The sequence below is a fragment of the Poecilia formosa genome, unplaced genomic scaffold (genome assembly GCF_000485575.1).
Source record: "Poecilia formosa unplaced genomic scaffold, Poecilia_formosa-5.1.2 Scaffold672, whole genome shotgun sequence".
NCBI classification, from domain to species: Eukaryota; Metazoa; Chordata; class Actinopteri; order Cyprinodontiformes; family Poeciliidae; genus Poecilia; species Poecilia formosa.
Window position 1 is genome coordinate 131,269 of NW_006800611.1, and position 20,532 is coordinate 151,800.

A 20,532-nucleotide genomic window follows, 5' to 3' on the forward strand; every position below is an offset into this window, starting at 1 on the left:
GCTTTCTCTATCTATGATCAAAGATTAGATATTAAAAGTAGTAATGTTTAAATTTGGAAGTATTTATTTAGAGATCACAGGTGAAATACCCAGGACTGGTTCCAGTGGTGTTCACCAGGACTAAAGTTAGGAACCCAAACTTTTTATAATTAATATCAAAGTTAAAGGGTTAACTTTAAAAAACAAACAAATAAATAAATAACTGTCCAAGGTAGAAATGACTTGTAAATGATTAGTTAACAACCCAGTAAACACTGAAATCTCTGAAGCAGAATTATACAAGACATGTAGCTTTTACAAGATAAAGCCATTGGGTTTAGCCAATGACACTAAATCGTAAATGTACGTCATCTAGAAAAGAAAAAGGGATGCAGTGCTTTGCTACTAATTGTCAACACTATGACAACTAGAAAAGGTCAAAGGGCATCACATATCACTGAAAAGATTTTATTAAGAGAGAGAAGTGAGTCAGTTATGCTAGCTTGACTATGACAATCATAACATGTAGCTGTGCTGCAGAATTCTGTGTTTCTCTTCGGTTAAAAAAAAGGAAAGATTAAGCAACCTAAACACCGACTCTGTCAGATCATCAGTAGAGCAAGTGTTTAAATTAAGCAGACTGGCAGCAAATTAATAACGGAAAAATAAACATAAAAGCCTGAAAACATAAAAACTGTAGCTGACTGAATGTTCTGCTCTTATGTGGGAAATGTTTGAGTGTTTTCTGGTGTTGAATTGTGATGCATTAGTGGAGCTGTTGGAAGTCAGTTGCTATGGCGACGGGTCTGTTAGCGTGGTTTTGAGTTCAACTTTTTTCTACATTATTTTCCCTTTGGGCACTAAATTAATACCTTCAAGCTTCTGGTTTCATTTTGTTAATGCAAAATTTTTATTTATATAAATATATGTATTTCTTTTTTTTATATCTTAGAATGAGTTTTATTAGAGTTTGAGATTTGGTTTTTTTTCCCAAGTTTGATGGGTTTTTTTGCTGAAAGCTGTCAGATCTGGCAACCCTGTTTTACAGAGATTCAATAAGGCAACATTTCTTTAAAGTGGTTGGTGGAGCTGGTTTTTGTCTTCTTTAAAAAATAAACTCTTAAGGTCTCGTCTCATCTCTTATGTTCTGTATTAATCCCGTCTCGTCTGTATACATCAACCCACCTCATGTTTCATTTAAGCCGTTTTACTTTCAAAATGAAATCTGGAGACCTAATACAGTCTGAAAAGTAGGTGCAGCGACGCGGAGGCTCTATAAATGCAAATTGGACGAATCTCAACGAGAGGAACATCTTCCAAATGAATACAAACGCCCGAAACAATCCTCTTAGTCCTCTCATATTACTGTCAGCTGTAAACCTTTTTACTCGACGCCCGCCATCACTCAAAGTCAAGGACAATATTTGTTGCTGCTGTCATGGAAACGGAGCAGGAAGTAGGAGTTGCACTCTTGACACCAAGCCATAAACAAGCCACCCAGGCATCTGATCCACGATGCATAATGCAGCGCTGCGTAACCCCCATCCTTCTCCACCTTCCTCTGCCTCCGTTGGTTCCCTCCATCTGCTTTAATCACATCCAGCTCTTCCCCCTTTGCCCCTCGCTCCGTCCCACATCAGTCGGAGGTGCGGAGAAAATTAGCTCCTCTGGAAAGCATGCTGGGGAATCAAAGTTCACGTTCGGTCACGGCGTAATTAAAGATGAAAATGTAGATTGCGACATGCAGAATGAAAATAAATTTAATTCAAGATTCAAAATTAAAATTGCCCCCTGAATCGGTCTCCGGTGGATACTTGAGCCGATCGAAGAGGCATGCAATCGTCTTAATGCGTCCGAGAGCCACAGCCGCGTCGTATTTTATGATTAACTTCGGTTGTGAAAAGTTAAACCCACCTTTTGTCTAATGAACAAGGATTCAGGGCTGCGTGGATCCAGGTGAGAGACAGAACAGCAGCAGGTGAAACCAATTAAATCTAATGATGAAATCACATCCACCTGCAGCACCAAGAAAAAAAAAATAAAAATCTGAAACTTCGCCAATGAAATAAATAAACCGAGACAAATGCATCGGCGTGGTTTTTAATACTCATTAGCGACATGTTTTATTTTATTCTGCTGTTTACTGACGCTGCACGTGACGTCACTCTCTTCAAACTCCACCATGACGGACGTCATAACAACCACTTTAAAAACCGCACATGTAGTAGTCATAGTAATCTAATGCCGCTTTTATTTAGTTGATTTCGATGCAGCTCAAATAGACAAGGGTGAAAACCAAACTGCCCATTTTATTTTATAACTTTAATGAGGAAAGATGCGCGGTGGTTGACAGCAGCCGGCAATCGACTGTCGGTTTAATCACGGATTTCCAGCGAACACTTTTTACAACGTTCATATGCTTTATAAATAAATATGATTAGAAAAATATCAAATATTGCCTTATGGAGAAGGTACGTGTCTGACCATCAGTAACCATGGAAACAGTGCTGCGCCGTCATGTAGCCTAGCATGCGTGGGTAAAAACTGATTAGCATCTCGTTTTTTGAGCGTTTTTAAGGCTGCTGCGGTGTAAAAGGGAAACGCTGTTCATAACATAGTGACAAATCATGTGGTGTGAATCCAGGGAAAGCCGGTAATTAGATCAACACGTCAGGTGGGAGGAGGTTCGGGTCGGTTTCTAAGCTAGCTAGCGCCTCTATGAGCTCCAGCCAGGTGTGTTACGTTCAAGAAGAAGCCATGAATAAACCGATAAAACAACTTTGGTAAACAGTTTCAGTCACTGATCAGTTCAACACTCCCCATCCTCATTTCCAACGTCCATCATGGCGCTTCGAATGATTTTGTGACTTGCAAAGGGTCAATTGTGTTTGTGGCTGAGCTGAAAATCAAATATATTAGGGAAAAATATTAAAAAGCTGCAAAAACATGGTTGCATAAAGAGCAAAACACATCAACACAGCAGGCCAATGCGACCCAAAGCGGATCATTTTAGTTCAGACATAACGTTGACAATTCAACAGCTGAAACCAGTAATGGCCATCATGAGGCTGAATGGGTCTGTAAGTGAGGTAATCAACTACTAATCACTTATTAATAATCAATAAACATCAAGTCTGAAAACATAAAACTGTGATGGACTGAAGGTTCTGTGGTCGTAGACTCCTTCACTTCCTGCTCACAAAACTCGTCATAAAAACAAATTTTTATTCTTTGGTTCATCCTCTAGTATTTGTTTCAATTGTTTTTACTTGTGTTACTTCATATTTTCAGACAGTCATGTGGAGCCCTCTTTCTGTTTTAAAGTATTTTCTGGATACAGTTTCATTGAGGTTTGGATGACGGTTCTCCGCTCAGGGCGACAGGTTTCACCGTCAGCTCAGCGCGGATCTCGTTACACGAAGGTTTCCTTGGTGCCCCGTTCGCCACGGTGACGCCAGATGACGCAGCTCTCGCTCCCATCTGCCCCGGCCTGCAGACGTCTTGCAAACCAGAAGCAGCACAGATTGTGACTCTTGTGTGACTTCGCAGGCACAGCGGGCCGCAGCGCTTTCTCCGAGCCCGACGGTCCTACGTCCCATATGACCCGCGCTGGACGTGGGAAAAGCGCCGGTTGTATGAATGCTCAGTTGGGTATCTCTCAATCTGTGATGACCGTCGCATCGTTTTCAGGCTGGACGGCTTCTTTTGAACACGTTCAGCTGGAAAAATGAATAGGCTTGTTGTTAAACCTGAATGCTGTTGATTATATAGACGCATCAAACGCACAGGATCCCGCCCCAGCTTCCTGCTGGAGGGCAAAACAGGTCGCCACTTCATAACAGTTTAATTCACCAATTTAAAGGTACATCCCAGTAAACCAAAGAGTAAACCTGTTTTATTAGAGCAGTGAAGCTTATTTTAAACATTTAGACACGTTCCAATGTGACTTCATGCGCAAAATCAAGGGGAAAAGCTGCTCACCAACAATGACTACCATCGGAGAAGCAGTGAAGATGTCAGGATAATGTGCTAAATCTTACATGTGCACATGATACATTAAAGAAAAAGGGACGCAGAGCTTTGCTACTAATTGTCAACACTAGGACAACTGGATCAGGTCAGAAAAAAGTTTTTAAAAAAATAGCGAGGGAGAGGGAAGTAGAGAATCAAAATTCCTCTTAATATGTCAGGTGATGCTAGCTTGACTTTGACAACCGTAGCATGTAGATGTGCTGTGGAATCCTGTGTGTTTCGGTTCAGTTAAAAAACAGCAAAAAAAGGCAACCTACACACCAACTCTGACAGATCAGGAGCAGGCAGTTACACTCAGCTAACCGACCACCGCTGTGTTCAGACAACCACTTAGAAATCCCAAAATAAAAATCAAGCCTAAAAACATAAAACTGCAACAGACTGAATGTTCTGTTCATTGTGTGAGAAATGTGTGTGTGTTTTTGGGCGTTGAATCTTGATTTATAGCAGTTTTGTTGTCAGTTGCTACAGCAACAAGTCTGTGGGTAGCGTAGCCGGCAAAGCAAAAAAAAAAGTGAGCGGTTCTGATTTATTCTTCAATATTTTTCTGCGTTATTTTTCCCTTTTCTGTGGCGCAGTGCAGTAAACTAACGATGCCTACATCTCCTGGTTTAATTCTGTTATTGGATTCGTTCTACAGCAGCAACGCGACTGTCAATGTAAAAGAATCATGTTTCTGTCCTCCAGTGTAGTGCACATGTGTAAAATTTGCAAATTACATGCAACGTGTCTTATATGTAAAATCTGGCGCCATCAACATGATTTGCTTTGGTTTTTTGGAGTTGGACAGGTTTTACGTCGTTTTTGGGCTGAAAACTGTCAGATCTGGCAACCCTGAGATTTTATCTGCTTTACAAAACAAATTAACACTTTGACGTAAAGTTGAGACAAGATTCATAGACAAATGTGAGACAATTTTAGGACGACATGGAAATAAGACTCGGATTGTTTTGCGTTTATACAAAAAAATAAAATTGGGCCCATTTTGCGTTGAGCTTAATTTTTCATTGAAGGACATAATAATTACACTTCATGTTGTGCTCAGTGGAGCCCTCCACATTATATTCTGTTCATTAAAGAGTCTTTGGTAACATTTTTAATACGTGGTCATTATGTCAGGCATCATAGAAACACAAGAGGGTAATGAATCAGTGAGTTTCCATCATTAGCTTCTCATGTTGTTTTACTAATTGAGTTTTAAGATGCGGACGATCTCTCACATTTAAAATCACTTGAAAGTCTCCGCAAACACAAGTTGACCAAAAGGCCTTTCGTCTTTTTATATTTGCCACGTCTGATTAATATTTATACGTAAACTGTGTGCAATTTACATAAAATAAAAAGCAGAAACATCGTCCTCTGGGGGAAAAAAACTGGCTTGAAAAACCTTTAAAACGCACCAGATTGCTCCACCTGAAAACACTGGCTTTTCTCTGGTTTCCTACGACGGAGTATTAGGGCCTCGCTAAGGAAAAAATTATTTTAAAGTCATAAAATAAGAAGGTAGTACAAGAATAAGGTCGTCGTATTTCTAGAGTCAATTTTACAACATTATTCTCGTAATATTACATTACTAATCTTTTTCAACTATCCTTGTACGACTTTATTCTTGTAATATTTTGTCTTTGTCCTCATAGGGTTGTGACTTTATTCTCGTAATTTATTTAATATATTTTTTAATAGTAAGCAATACTTTGTTGTAGTTTCCTGCACAACTATTAACGCAACATCACTGCTTTAATCAACCATCAAACATGCAAATCTTTGTTCTCTGGTAAGCAAAGCACGTGCAATGTACCTATTACTGATGCATTAAACGCAGTCATAAAGCAACAACTCTCGCATTAACTACAGATTGCCACCATCAATCACTATTAGTGCTCCTGACTGCAAAGCTTCGTCCCGTTCTCTGCATCCGATCTCTCCAGTCAACTATCTGTAAACTTACATAACCCATCTGGTCCTCAGGAGGCTGCGGCGGCCGGCTGAGATCGTATCAACGCACGGGTCAAGGAAGGCGATGACTAATTCATGAGGCTGTTTGCAGAAACCCTCATTGAAAGTCATTAGTCGCTTGTCAGCCACGGCGCAGGCAGCAGTGGGTGTCTGGCCGTGTTGTGTGTCATGATGGGGACTTTCACAAACAAGATCTTTCTGTGCTGTTTAGACCCTGCAGTCACAAGGAAGGCAGCAGAGGTGCAGATTGATGCATCAATCTGGACTACGGTTTCTTTTGAATGTATTTGTGTGTTATTTAAAACTGATAGAGATCTCAAATTTAGCACGGTTTTATTCCTGTTTTAACCAATTCCCATAGCAGCCGGTCCTGTGATGGGAAGCTATGTTCACGGTTGATTTCATGCATGTTATGCAACAGTTTTACCATTTAGAGCGATTAAGTCCCACCTTCAGACTCATCCTAGGTCACTTGATCTCATCTAAACATTTTAAGTCTGCAATTTATGCAGTGTTCACTTACGTTTCATAAAGGTTTGGTTCATCAGGGCATTTTGTTGGCAGGAACAGGTTTCAGTTATACTTCCGGAATGCCGTTACCTAGCAACCCCAGTGGAATCCCGCCCGTTACCTAGCAACCCCAGCGGAATCCCGCCCATTACCTAGTAACCCCAGCGGAATCCCACCCGTTACCTAGCAACCCCAGCGGAATTCCGCCCGTTACCTAGCAACCCCAGCGGAATCCCGCCCGTTACCTAGCAACCCCAGCGGAATTCCGCCCGTTACCTAGCAACCCCAGTGGAACTCAAACTTATTCACTGTGATTTTGATTGCATTTCTTATTTAATGGAAACACTGCAATTGGGAAACTGTATTTTTTCAACAAAGATTTGCAAACATTTGAAATGAAGAGCAGACAGTCATGTTCCTATCCAATTTTCATGCAAATTTTTAGTGAAAAACAAAATGTGAATTATGTCCAAACAGGGTTTTGATTTGAACTGCAACACCAACAATAGTTATTATTTGAAACAATAGATTGCCCACAGGCAGGAATAAAGCCGTAAATGAACTGGACAATAGATTTTACAGATACATTTAAACCCTTGAAACTATTTTTGCTAGTCTAAATTTGAGCCTGTTTTTTACAAAACTGGAGTCTCTTGAGCTTTAAGATCAAATAATTACTCATGTCACTGAGCCTTTAATAAGTATTATCACAGGACATCCAAATAAAGGACAAACAACACATTTTTACAGACAGAACGCGCCTTACAACAAAAACACTTGAAGAACTGTGTTTCATGCCCACCCGACTATGAAAGGACTGAAGACATCTTTCTCTCTCTCGAGGCTCTAATTAAAGTTGTCAGTAGGTGTTTGTGGCACGAGAAAAGGATTATGAGTCCTGGTGCTGGGTCTCAAACTGCGCCGACAATATGGTCCAACCACAAAGCCAGGGACTTCTGGGACCCGCGCCAGGCACTGATAGATCCATCAACATGACGGCTTGAGTCAGTGATGATTGCTCTCCAGAGGAGCAGCTGTTGACAGGGCACTGATGCGTGGATTTTTACCACATCTTGTTCTTCGTGTATTTACACTCAGGATCTAAACAGGTCGAAAAAAACAAGGGACTCGTTTTGTCTCCTTAATGCCACCGTGGGGCGATACAGCAGCTGATCGAGTCCTTTACTAATGTACAACATGGATCTCATGTAACTTTCTGAAGTGTTCTTGACCAATACTACTTCATGAACATTTAAAGGAAGATGAACAGTATCTGAAACTTATGTCTTATGGGTGATTCTTTTTCCACAAAATCATTACTAATTCTAAGTTAGTCTGGTCAAGTTCTGCCTATTTTGAGTTTCAGAATGAGATGTTTTAGGACGTCTTGTCACTTTAAATCCAAATAAGCTGCTGCTGGCCACGCCCCCAACTCAGCGTTTATATTGGTGCGTGAAAATGGCTGCACACGCAATTATACAACTGTACATCTTTGAAAAGCATTAGTAGAGGCTCCTGCACAGCCAACAAGAACTCTGGTTGGGAAGATGGGAATAAACACTTGACCTTTTGGTTTCACCACTGATTTCACAGTGGTGAAACCAGCTGACCAAATGTGCTGGGGCTCAGCTTGAATTGCTAAAAAATGATGCAGTGCCATTGAAATGTGACTTAAGAATTGGGAGGGTTTTGAAATGGCTCATTTTCTAGACATCAAAAAACTAACTTAATGGCAAAAACTGGCTTGGTAGTTGTTTAAAAAAACTTATGCTGTTTCTAAAAGCAGCTGAGATCCACATGGAAGTACAAAATCATGCAAAATTTGAATTTAGCATTATAGGTCACCAGAAAGTACCACACCCTGTCCTGACACGGCAGAACTCCAAGCTCCTCTGATCCTGATATACCTGCACTACCAACACTTTAAAACATGACAGAATTTGATTTTCTTCTGCTTTCCTCACATTCAGACCCATGCAACATTTTTAATGTACTCACTTACATGCACCTCATCTTAAATGCATCATGAGACGATCTTAGTTTATTTGACATGGAATTAACTTTCACTCTAAGGAAAGGGGTGTAAAAGTGAGGCTTGGGGGCCATTTGTGGCCCTTGGAACAACTCTGTGTGGCCCCTGTTTACAGTTCAGGAATACTACATGTTTGTCTCTCCAGTGGGAACTTTTATAAGTTTTTAGCACAAGAATTTCAGTGACCAATTAAACTTTTTTTTAATAGTAAGGGTTTTCTTTTAATTTTAATTTACTAGTAAATAGCTGTTTGGGATTCTGGACACCCCTGCTTAAAGTTTACTATCCCTCTTTTTGTGACCTTTAATCTGAGTTTCTTAAAAAAAAAAAAAAAAAAGTCCTTTCTAGATAATCTGCTGTGACTTTGCCGCTTCCTCAAACAACAAGTCTTATCTCAGCTATTAGCCAAAGTTTGGTGCATGGCTGCAGAGATAGAGGAGCCACAAAGCAGTTCACACCCACTTCCTGGTGCGCCATGTGATAACATTGTCACCAAAATGCATGAGTGCACACCCTCTTAAAACGCTGCCTTGAAAAGCTAATTTTAGGCAAGAAAACACAAAGATGTGTGTGTGAACTACGTCACACACAATAGTTCACGTGAGGAAGAAGGTAAACCAGAGAAAAGCCTCACTGGGACAATGAATACTACATTTCCTTCCTCCAAGTGCTTTCAAAGGCCGGAGTCACACAGACAGGAAAAGACGAGGCTGCGGTTGATAAGACGCGTCAGCCGCTGCAGATTCATACAGTACTTGCGGCTTTGTGGATCAGAAACGTCAGAGTAACTTTATGAGAAGTAAACATGGATGCACAAATCAGCATCAATGAAAGGATTCCTCAAAGAACGAACACAAAAAACAGCAAAATGTGTTATTAGGTCACTGCAGCTTCCTGTTCTGATAAAGAGACACGTTTGAGTTCAGTCCAGCTAAATAAAAACTTATTTCTATAGAAATATATACTGCAGGAAATCTGCTGTTGAATTATTTTATAATATATAAGTGATAGTCATACATTTGACAGAAGACTTAACCTAATCCCCAAAGTAAATACATAAAAAAAGTGAAACGGTAGAAAAACAAACATAATGGAAAAATTAAACTCATTTTCTCAATTTCCTTCATAATGTCTCAAACTCAGTCAGTTTCTGCAAAATCTGCTTCCTCTGCAGTCAACGACATGATTCGTCCATTTTCTTAAATCTGTTGTAATTTTTAAGAGCAGCCATTTTATCCATATTTTTAGGTTTTAATATAAAAGGAAAACAACTTTTACAAAAAGATAAGTATATTTTCTTACATACTGTGTTGTTTTTATGATGTGAAGCACTTTAAAGCTGAAATGAGCTAAAGAAATAAACTTGATTGATTTATGAGATGCTTATATCTGGACATAATTTCCAGCCTAATATTAAAAACTGGATATAAATGCAAACAAATTAAATGTAATTCTACAAAGAAAATTTGAAGAAAAATCTAAAACCTGTATTTGTTGTTCCATTTTTAAACCTTATTTGTTTCTTTATAATTTTCCATCCTAATTTTGACCCATGTTAAGGTCCGAAGAGCCTCGTCTAAAAAACTAATAAAAACACATGTATGGTTCAGTTTTATATGTTTTTGTTCATAGCTATATTTGATGATTTTCACACAAGTTTTAAAAAGGTTGGACATCCAAGGCCTTCATGTTGCTAAGCAACACAATAATGATGGATGCTAATCTGTTCGCTAACCACTTAGCAGCAACAGTAAATAAAGGCGACTTGTTCACCCCTAGTGGAGGATCCTTTACCTCTAGTTTATATTACGGTAGTACAGAAGTTTTTGTCTGACCCAGATTGAGTGATATTCTTCGTCTTTTGTCCTTTTGCAGTCTTTAAATCTCAAAAGAAGGAGAAAAAAGCCCAAACGTCAGCAGCGAGGTGCCAGTCCATCTGCAGCGCCGCACGGCCTCGTTTTCCCTGGTACATCGCACAGCCTGCTGATTGTGAAAGATGATGCACTCGCACCCTGCTAGCAGGTTCACACAAGCCCACATGCTTAAGCCACCTTGGGCTAATTCAATTCCTCTGCCATTCCAGGGTAATGGAGAGCGCCGGTGCCTCCCTCTGCAGTCGCAGCGCAGACAAAAAACTGGGTCGGCAAGGCGGGGCGTCTGAATGTGGTCAGGCCAACACCTCTGTACACCCAGGCTTTTCATGTGCTTTGCATCCGGTTTGGATTCATTTCATGCATCATTCGCTGTAGACTGTGAAAATCAGTTTTTGGCATCTCTTAAAAGGGGACGCATTATGTAAAAGTCACATTTTGCCAGGTTTTTTTTGTACCTCCATTTGGGTTTCTACTCCTAAAACTAAAGCTGGGTGGCTGTTAAAAAACAATAAGTTGCAATAAGTTAATGCTTCATGGTGTCTGGCAAATGAGACATTTAAAAAATCTTCCACATGTTGAGTTACAAATAGGCTGGCACTGCCCCTCACCTGGCAACCCCAGCAGAGTTCCCCGATTACCTGGCAACCCCAGCAGAGTTTCCCCGTTACCTGGCAACCCCAGCAGAGTTTCCCCCTCACCTGGCAACCCCAGCAGAGTTCCCCGATTACCTGGCAACCCCAGCAGAGTTCCCCCGTTACCTGGCAACCCCAGCAGAGTTCCCCCCTCACCTGGCAACCCCAGCGGAGTTCCCCCGTTACCTGGCAACCCCAGCAGAGTTCCCCCCTCACCTGGCAACCCCAGCAGAGTTCCCCCGTTACCTGGCAACCCCAGCAGGGTTCACCCCTCACCTGGCAACCCCAGCGGAGTTCACCCCTCACCTGGCAACCCCAGCGGAGTTCACCCCTCACCTGGCAACCCCAGCAGGGTTCACCCCTCACCTGGCAACCCCAGCAGAGTTCCCCCGTTACCTGGCAACCCCAGCAGAGTTCCCCCGTTACCTGGCAACCCCAGCAGGGTTCACCCCTCACCTGGCAACCCCAGCGGAGTTCCCCCGTTACCTGGCAACCCCAGCAGGGTTCACCCCTCACCTGGCAACCCCAGCAGGGTTCACCCCTCACCTGGCAACCCCAGCGGAGTTCCCCCATTACCTGGCAACCCCAGCAGAGTTCCCCCCTCACCTGGCAACCCCAGCGGAGATCCAGCAAGTTTGGTCAGCTGGTTGTACCGCTGCATGTGAACTTTCAAACCTGAAATAATTTCCTGGAGGTCCTGTGTCAGGTGTTCAGGGGAAGCTCACCGAATTTTCAATTTAAGTGGGACGTATTGGGCAAAATGAATGCGTTCGGTTTCACCCTTTTGTATTTCCATCTGGGTTACTCAAGATAATCTACAAATCGACTTAATTTTACCATCTTTCTACCAAAGACAAACTGGACTTCAGTTCGAAAGCAGAGAATTTATTTTGTTTTTTGTATTTTAACCCTTGTGCGTGCGAGGACTGAGGCAAACGTAGAAGTCTATGGAAAATGATACAGGTTTTACATGTGTGGGGTCAGGTGGACCCCATTTCAACATACAAGGGTTAAATGCTCTTCCATGCAGTTAGTTGTGTGTTACTTTTAAAGTGAGATTCTCCATAATGCATAAAGGTTTCTTTGCTTCTGCCATTCATAGTGAATTTAACTTTGGTGTTTTCCCACCTTGGTTCAACTTCTTTCTTTTTTGGAAAAAAAATAATCTAAAGTTCAGTCGGGAAGACTCAGAATTACTTGGTTAACGTTTTCCATCACGTTGATGCTTAATTCCCAACCATAACATCCTTCTTCCACATTTATGCATATGCATCTGCAGCCGTGAGGGTTGAATATCGTAATAAAGTCAACTCAGCATATTTTTTGCATACTCTAAATATTCATCAAAAGTGGTTTTTCCCAGAGAATTCCTATTTTCTTGAAAAGAGATGAAGAGTTTGTTATTGCACCCCACTCCAGTGAAGGAGAACAAGCCGAAATTGCAGAAATGCAATCTACTGTGAATGACTGAAATGGTGCATGAGTGGACGTCGAGCCTTCGTGGCACTAATCGTCTCTTTTTCTCTCATGTACTCCGACTGAACGGCGGTGAATTTTTACAGTGTCTCTGCCTCCTGCCAAACATTCATCTTAAGACCGAAAGTCTCAACAACTTGGCATGAAATTGCTTTTCAGCGTAAAGTCAGTTGATATCCATCCATCCATCTATTGTCTAATAAATCAATTTTAATACTAAAGTGAGGTTAAATGTACTTTGTACCAAAAATAAACTGCTATTACTCTAACCATGTGGGGTTTTTTGCAATTATGTTTGCCTAATGGCTAAGCTTGACTGAGGAGCTGCTAACCTGCTTGAAGGCCTTGCAATCACAACAAAGCTAATGGTATTTATCGTGTCACATAAAACTTCATTAAGAGAGGAGGCTTCTAGCAGTCAGCAAGAATGATGGACCAAGTTAATAACCTCATTAGCATACTGAGTCAGTTGGAGAACAAATATTATTCATAAAACCACAAATACCCTTTGGGTTGAACAGAAATCACAACTACCAGTTTGGTGCAACGTAAACTTCGTTTTCTTAGGATTGACTATTTTTTTAATAAAGTTATTTTAATTGGTTTGATTAATTAATTGATTTAGTATTTAATTTTCTTTTTGCTGGTGATCTGCGCCGCTCGAGTATGTGGCAGTCAGTTGTGTTGCCTGAAAACTTTCATCTCAGATTTTATTGAATTAAGCTAAGCTAACTTGATGCTAGCTAAAAACATAACTTCTTCAACTGGGTTAATTTTCCTGATAAAAAACTTTGTCTAATTTCACTGGAAACTATTTTCACCTTTATTTGTGTATGTCTTTTTAAGCAGTTGGATTAAACAACTTCAGTGAGCTTTTGAAGTTTTGGGAGTTGGATTTTGTGGAACAGTAATTGATTACAGTGCTAACTGTTTAAATCAAGCTAAGCTAACTTGAGGATATTGAAGAAATAGCGATATTATTAGGTTATTTAAGTTCTTTTTGAAGTGTAGCATCTGACGAGTTTCATAAATTCTCCTCCCAGAAAAGCTTTGTTTAATTAGGATGCTAACTATTTGTGTATTAAGCTAAGCTAACCTATGCTAGCTACAAATATGACACCACTTTTTAAATTTGGTCAATTCTCTTGCCTGAAAGGTTTTGTCTCATTACAGTGCTAACTATTATTATCTTTGGATTGCTTTGCTTTATAAGTATTGCTATTATGTTTTGGGAAAAAAATAATTACAATGCCAACTACTTTTACATTAAACTAAGCTAACTTGATGCTAGCCAGAAACATAAGACGACGACTTTAATTACTCTCCTGCCTGAAAAGCGTAGTTTAATAACAGTGCTTACTACTTTTATATGAAGCTAGGCTAACTTGAGGCTAGCTAAAAACTACTTTTTTCTAATAAGCCAGCATCAACAGGTTTCAGATTTTCTAAGTTGAATCCACCTAATGATTGCTCAAATGCTTTAAAGTAAAAACATTTTAAAAAATTATAACCAACATCTCTTACATCAGATGAACCAGAACTGTTGAGTTTAGCTCTGAAAGCTATTAAAAAACAAAGCGATATCTCTTTAAAGCAGCCGTGTGACCATTTCATTACAGAAATGAGCTGAAGGGGCCTGACTGTAGAGAAGAGAGTGGCAGGTTCAGCATTTACAACCAGATTAGTCTCTGGAATTAGTCACGATGAGGATGAGGCGGCGCGCAGCCCGAAGCCATCCATTAACTCAGTGTCACCCAGCTTCCTTCATTTTGTTGGTGTTTTTCAAATAAATAAATGAAAAAAAGATTTATGTCAAATTGTGTAATACAGGCATGTTTGTGTTAAATAAAAAACATGTCAGGCACCAGAGTAATTCCTAATCTCACGTCCTGCTGTCAGATGATGCACGCCATTTTCCATTTTATGATCAGGTTTGAGTTATTACCGATGATTACATCATGTCAGGAAAGACTGCTGTACTTCTGCTGTAGGAATCGCGTGACAAAGGGAAGATTTCCCCCGTTTCTCCATAAATCACACTGTTGCTTTGACACAGGCAGTATCTCTGACTTGACGGTTGTAATGCGTTTGATGAAACTACAGAAACATGGATAGCGGCTGCATGTTCTTCCAACAAAGCAGTCATTTTAAAAACAATAACGGTGCTGATTGGGATTCCAGTTTAACACGGACAGTAAAAACATCAGATGTCTGGAGTCGGTCTGAACCTCAGGAATGAACTCTGCAACATCCCAGGGAGGCTAAAGGACTAACATTTCAACCTGCGAGGTTCAAATCCATGCACATCTGTTGAAAAGAACAGCAAAATGTCCAGTATGTGTAAAGAGCTGACACATTATGACTGTTTAAAGAAGCACTGGCCACATCTGGGGCTTCAAAACAGCTGAAATATGTTAAAGTATGACAATACAGCCACATTGCATGTTATTGTTTACATCCAGAAATTTTGCAAATGTGCACAACACGATTTTTTTTTTTACATGCCGAGTTGCTGCGGTTGAACGATTAGTTTGCAAAAAGAAACCCTGGGGATGTAGATATTATTCATTTAGTGTGGAACGCTGCAGCAAATGGAAAAACAACAGAAAAACTGCTGAATAACTCAAAACCACTCCTTTTTTCTTGCTCTTTGTGTCGGCTATGCTACACACAAACCCGTTGCTATAACAACTGACAAAAAATACTAAAAAACACGCAAACGTTTCCCGCCCGTTTCAGTTCTCTAACGATGACCTGTCAGAGTTGGGTTGCCTTTTTATTTTGTAATTGAACCGAAACACCAGATTCCACAGCACATCTACATGTTAAGATGGTCAAAGTCAAGCTAGCGTAACTGAGCTACTTCCCTCTCTGTTTTCTAATTAAAACTTTTTCCTGACCTCATCTAGTTGTCGTAGAGTTTACAGTAGCAAACCACTGTGTCCCTTTTCCTTTTATACATCACAGGTAGATTTAGGATTTAGCGCATTATTTTGACAACTTCACAGCTAAAACCAATAGTAGTCGTCGTCGGCGAGCAGCTTTATGCCTTTTAGCAGCGTGACGTCACATCTGTAAGTGAAAAATTCTTTGTTTTTGTTTGGGGGTTTTTAATGGGCACACCAAGAAATTTAACTAGCTGTTCACTTCGGATATCTGTTTTTTGTGGAACAGTAGCCATGTTTTTGTCAACATGTTTTATACCAATTTTTAAGAACTGCAGTAAGAAATGAATAACTTAAATAACTTCTTCAATTTCTTAAGGTTTCTATGCTCACTATTTGTTGGCTTCTCTAAAAAGAGTTAATGCGCTAAAAAAATGGAAACATGTTTTCCAGTTCTGACGTAATGAATCACCAAACCTTCAGCTCAGATTGGAGGACTCTCCATTTTCTGAGATGTTTGGTCCATGGTAGTTTACTACGTCTACTTCCTGTTCATTACAGCCAAGCACATTGTCAACGTCTGATAAACTCATGTTTTTAGCTCCAAACCGCTAGATGGAAACACGCCTAATTCGCATTTTCTGTTTTGCTCAAAACTTGCATACCAGAAAGTCACAAGCTACTTTAGCTAGCTAGCTAAATATTTATTTAGTAAATTATAATATATACCATACAAATGAAACATTTAGCATTATTATGAGCACCTGTTTGTACAGGTTCAGGCTGAGGGATGTTAAGAAGGATGTAAGAATTGGTTTGCATCAGTGAGTTTTTCCTCAGGAAGTTTGAATAACGTTCCAATAGAAATCTGTTTTTGCCATAATCGTGTTTATAGAGAAAGTTGGGAGCTTTGCCCCTCAGCTGGCCTCTTACATCTGATGCTCCGCGGTGGATCTGGCAGGAAAGCTCTTCAAATACGGGGATTTTGTCTTTAACCGTTTGTCTTGGAAGCTTGAACTTCCATCTGTCACAAAACGGCAAAGAAAACGCACACAGCTACCTTTTATGGAGTGACTTTCAGAAAATAAATTATCTCCAGTAAATAGCTTGAAAGAAAGTAATTGCCTCCTCTTATTATCGTCATGGGATTTTGACTTGTTCCTTTTTCTCACCAGACAACGGCAGAGCTTGTTTAAAGCGTCTTATGCATCCGTCGTGTCCTACGAATGTTTTAATGGAGGATCTTCAAATATGCAGCAAAGATTCAAAAGTCTCCTGTTAAAAACCCCAAACATCTGCATGTGGTGCTGCTTGTGAATGAAAAAAACATCTAACATCATGCTATTAATTTATATTTCAAACAAATATTTAATTAGAAAGCTAAATATTTAGCCTCACCTTACATAACTAGCTCTAACATAAATACTTGGTTAGCAAGCTAAATATTTAGCCCCAAATTAAAAGCTAGCAAGCTAAATTTAGTTTGAGCTAAATATTTGCTTCAAAAAATAGCTAGGAAGCTAGATGTTAAGTTAGAAAGTTAAATATTTAGTGTATAAACTAAACATTTAGCTATAAATAGCTAAGATAGATAGCTAGCAGAGTTAAATATTCCTGCTAGCTAGATGTTAGGTAGCTAAAAGTTATCTCTGATCTAAATATTTGGTTAGCAAACTAAATATTTAGCTACAAACTAAATACTGATTTAGAAAGCTAAATATAGAATTTTAAGCAAAATTTGTAGTTCAAGCTAATAAAAATTATCAAGCTAAATCTAGTTTAAAGGTAAATATTTTGCCTCAAACAAAAAAAATTAGCCAGCAACATAATATTTAAGTTAAGCAAAAATATTTAGTTAGCAAGCAAAATATTTAGCTCCAACCTAAATATTTAGCCATTATATAAATTCATGTCGATAAGCGGACATAAATCATCAAATAAAAGCTGGTTATATGTAAACACCTGCTGATGAGACCGTTTAGCTTGAAGCTAAACAGCTAATTATTTAGCCCCCTAACTAAATTTAGCAAGTTCAATACTGACCTCTGATCTAAATATTTAGCTAAGAAGTTAAATATTTTGTTTATAAACTAAAAATTTAGTCATGAAGTAGTTAAAATCCATAGCCAGCAGTTAAATATTTAATGAGCTAGCTATATATTTAGTTTTCTACCTAAACATCAAGTTTGAAATTGTTAGATTTATAAATGTGAAAGTGTAACCTTGAAAAATAAACTCGTAGTTGTATTTCCTTCTATAAAATGCGAAGTAATCCAAATTATTGCTGTTATTTAACTTGGCTCAGACGCTCAGGCACAACGAGCTCCCACGTTTTGTAGAATAATAACTGCTGAAACATGTTGCTTAAACGTTCACACAAGCTTTGATTTGCTGCAGTTTCCCTTTCCAAACATCTTATTTAAACACCAAAACGATTTCACATCCCAATCTGCTTCATCTCCGTGCTGCCACCGTTTTCCATGCTAATGTGGGAACAACACACAGCACTTCGCCGGTGGATCCACACAGCAGTTCAGCAGAGATGAAGCGCAGGACGGCGGTGTGCGCTGCGAGCATGCATGTATGGATTTGTTTGTGCAGGAATAAAAAGAGGATCAAGCGAGTCTGAGTGAGCGAACATCATGTTCCTGTGTTCTTCGTGTGTCTCCAGACCCTCAGCTCTAATCTATCATTCGACAAGTTCATTAGTGTGCGATTCATCAGGCATCTCTCGCCTGGGAATCGACATTAAGCAGCGCATCAACTCGCCATATGTCAAGCTCAAGCAGGACCAGACGTCTCATCCGCACTTTTAACCGGATAGCAGGAAACAGATTAGTTCATGTATTTAATGGAGAAATGAAAATAAAGGCAACAGAGCAGCAAATAAAGAGACCTGAGGAATATAAACAGATTTATAACTTCATTATCAAACACATAATGTTTAAAATAATAACATGCCTGCAACATTCGGCGTGCCAGCGTCTATATGAGGATAATAAAAGGTGTTGAGGTGTGATCAACAGTTTCCAAGGTAACACATGTTTGTTCGCCTATGTGATCTGCAACTAAATTTATTTGGAGTGGATGAAATCAGCAGGCTTTTACATTATAGAGTCTGCAGGAGATGGAGCTACTTCACAGGTATAAAAACACATTTTCTTTAGCTATTATGCTAACATGAAAACCATTTCAGTGTAAATATGGAGCCATTAAAGCAACAGTCTCCAAAACAAAAAAAGAAGCTTTTTAAATATTCACAGTTTTTCCAATGGTTTTGAGAGCAGATCAGTAATTTGTAAAATGTTTTTATTTAAATTCAGGAGTTCAATATGATTTGAGTCTCCCACATTTCATTTATAAAGAATCACCAGAAAATGAGTGTTTTATTCAGATTTATTCTTTAAAAATGTTAAAATGTGTTGTCAACATAAAAATTGTGATATGCAAAAGGAAAAGGGACGCAGAGCCTCACTACTAATTGTCAACACGATGACAACTAGGTAAGGTCAGGAAAAAGTTTTAATGAAAAAAATAGCAAGGGAGAGGAAAGTAGTTCAGCTGTGCTAGCTTGACTATGAAAACCGTAACATATAGATGTGCTGCGGGATTCTGTGTTTCAGTTCAGTTAAAAAAAAAAAAAAAAAAAAAAAAAAGACCTAAACATCGACTCTGACAGATCATCAGTAGAGCAGGTGTTTAAATTTAGCTAATCAACCGTCGCTGTGTTAGCTTGGCTAATAGCAGCGGAAGCTAATCTACCACAACGATCATTTATTAATAATCATGAAATAAACATCAATCCTAAACACAGGACTGTTAAACTTAGTGTTTTTTGGTATCGAATCCTGAAACGTATGGTGGCGTTATTGTTAGTTGCTATAGCAACAAGTCTGTGTGTAGCGTAGCCAACACAGATGGCAAGAGGACAGAAGAATACGAGAGATTTTGAGTTTTTCTGCGTCATTTTGCCCTCTGCTGTGGCGGACTGCACTGAATTAATAATTCCTACATCTCCAGGTTTAATTTTGGTTTTATTTTGTTAACCACTTCGTTCTACCAGGCAGCGCGGCTACGAACGGCATGTAAAAGAATCGCCTTCTGAACAATAACATGCAACGTTTCTGTTGCTGGTTTTCTCGTTGCTATGCAGCCGGCACGTTTCAGAACCAAGAGAGATAACAAGAAGTTTCAAGACATTTCATATCTGTAGCCCGGTTTCATGCGGAGGTGAAAAGATGATGACTTTCTACAGACGAGACAACCTGGACTTGATGCCTTGCACTTATCTCAGCTTTCTTATCAACAGAAATACTTTTATTTATTTTTTTGCAAAACGGATTTTGCTTCAGTGGCAGAGGAGCTTCAGATAGATTACAATCAAATTAATCTTCCTGCTGAGTGACTGGAAGCATAAGGTCTGCATGAGGCACCGAATGTGAAACGAGGAAATGGTGAAAGGAGGAAAGACAGAAGAGGGCAGAGAGAGGGGCAATAAAACGTCAGTTAAGCCTGTCAGGAGTTTAAATAAGTCATAAAACAGAAAAGCAAAGCAGCCCGCGCCTCATATTTTGGAGGAAATGAATGAAAACGTTTTTTCAGGCTGAGCCAGGCCAAATATTTCCATCTGTTTCCACATTTTACGCAAAGCTGGCCGAGTTAAGTAGCTGCTGGTTCTAACAGACATGAAGCATATCAGATTTCATAGCAGGCAACAAAAAAAAGAGTCTAAAATTATTGATTCAGTGGGGAAAATTTAACTGGTTTCTATGGGAAACAAGAAGGAAAATATCCTGATGCTTGTAGTTAATTTTGCCCTCTGGTGAACCGAATGTTTTCATGAAACGAAGAGGTTCAGATGGTTTGTTTTTTTTTTTTTTTACAAAAGTCATTATGTTTGATTTACCCATTTGTGTGATTTCTGCAGATGAACTCAGTTTTGAAACAAATCCTTGCCAAGATAATTAAACGCGAAGAGAAAGAAAGTCATCTGAATGCTGCTAAAAAACTGCTATTTTATCATTTAAATTCTTAAGTTTTTCTCCGTTTACATCCAGTACTTTCAGGACAACAGGTAAGAAAAATGGTCTATTTATTATTTGCTGCAGCGCCCCCAGAGGCGAGGAGGGGGAACAGGTTTTCCAAAGGTTTGGTTT

The 20,532-nt window shown here is 39.4% G+C and overlaps 2 long non-coding RNA genes across 3 annotated transcripts in view; one reads left to right on the top strand and one right to left on the bottom strand.

Annotated features, from left to right (window-relative positions):
• Positions 1-456: 456 nt before the first annotated feature.
• On the top strand, positions 457-6,550 carry LOC107834579 (uncharacterized). Its single transcript, XR_001660374.1, has 3 exons — positions 457-527; positions 5,278-5,284; positions 6,538-6,550. It is a non-coding gene; the product is annotated as an uncharacterized LOC107834579 (long non-coding RNA).
• LOC103130779 (uncharacterized) overlaps positions 2,958-20,532 on the bottom strand; it is a 37,241-nt gene continuing 19,666 nt past the window's right edge. For both annotated transcript variants that reach the window (XR_475271.2, XR_001660373.1), the window contains exon 3: positions 2,958-3,698. This is a non-coding gene — a long non-coding RNA (uncharacterized LOC103130779). The remainder of the gene's footprint in view (positions 3,699-20,532) is intronic.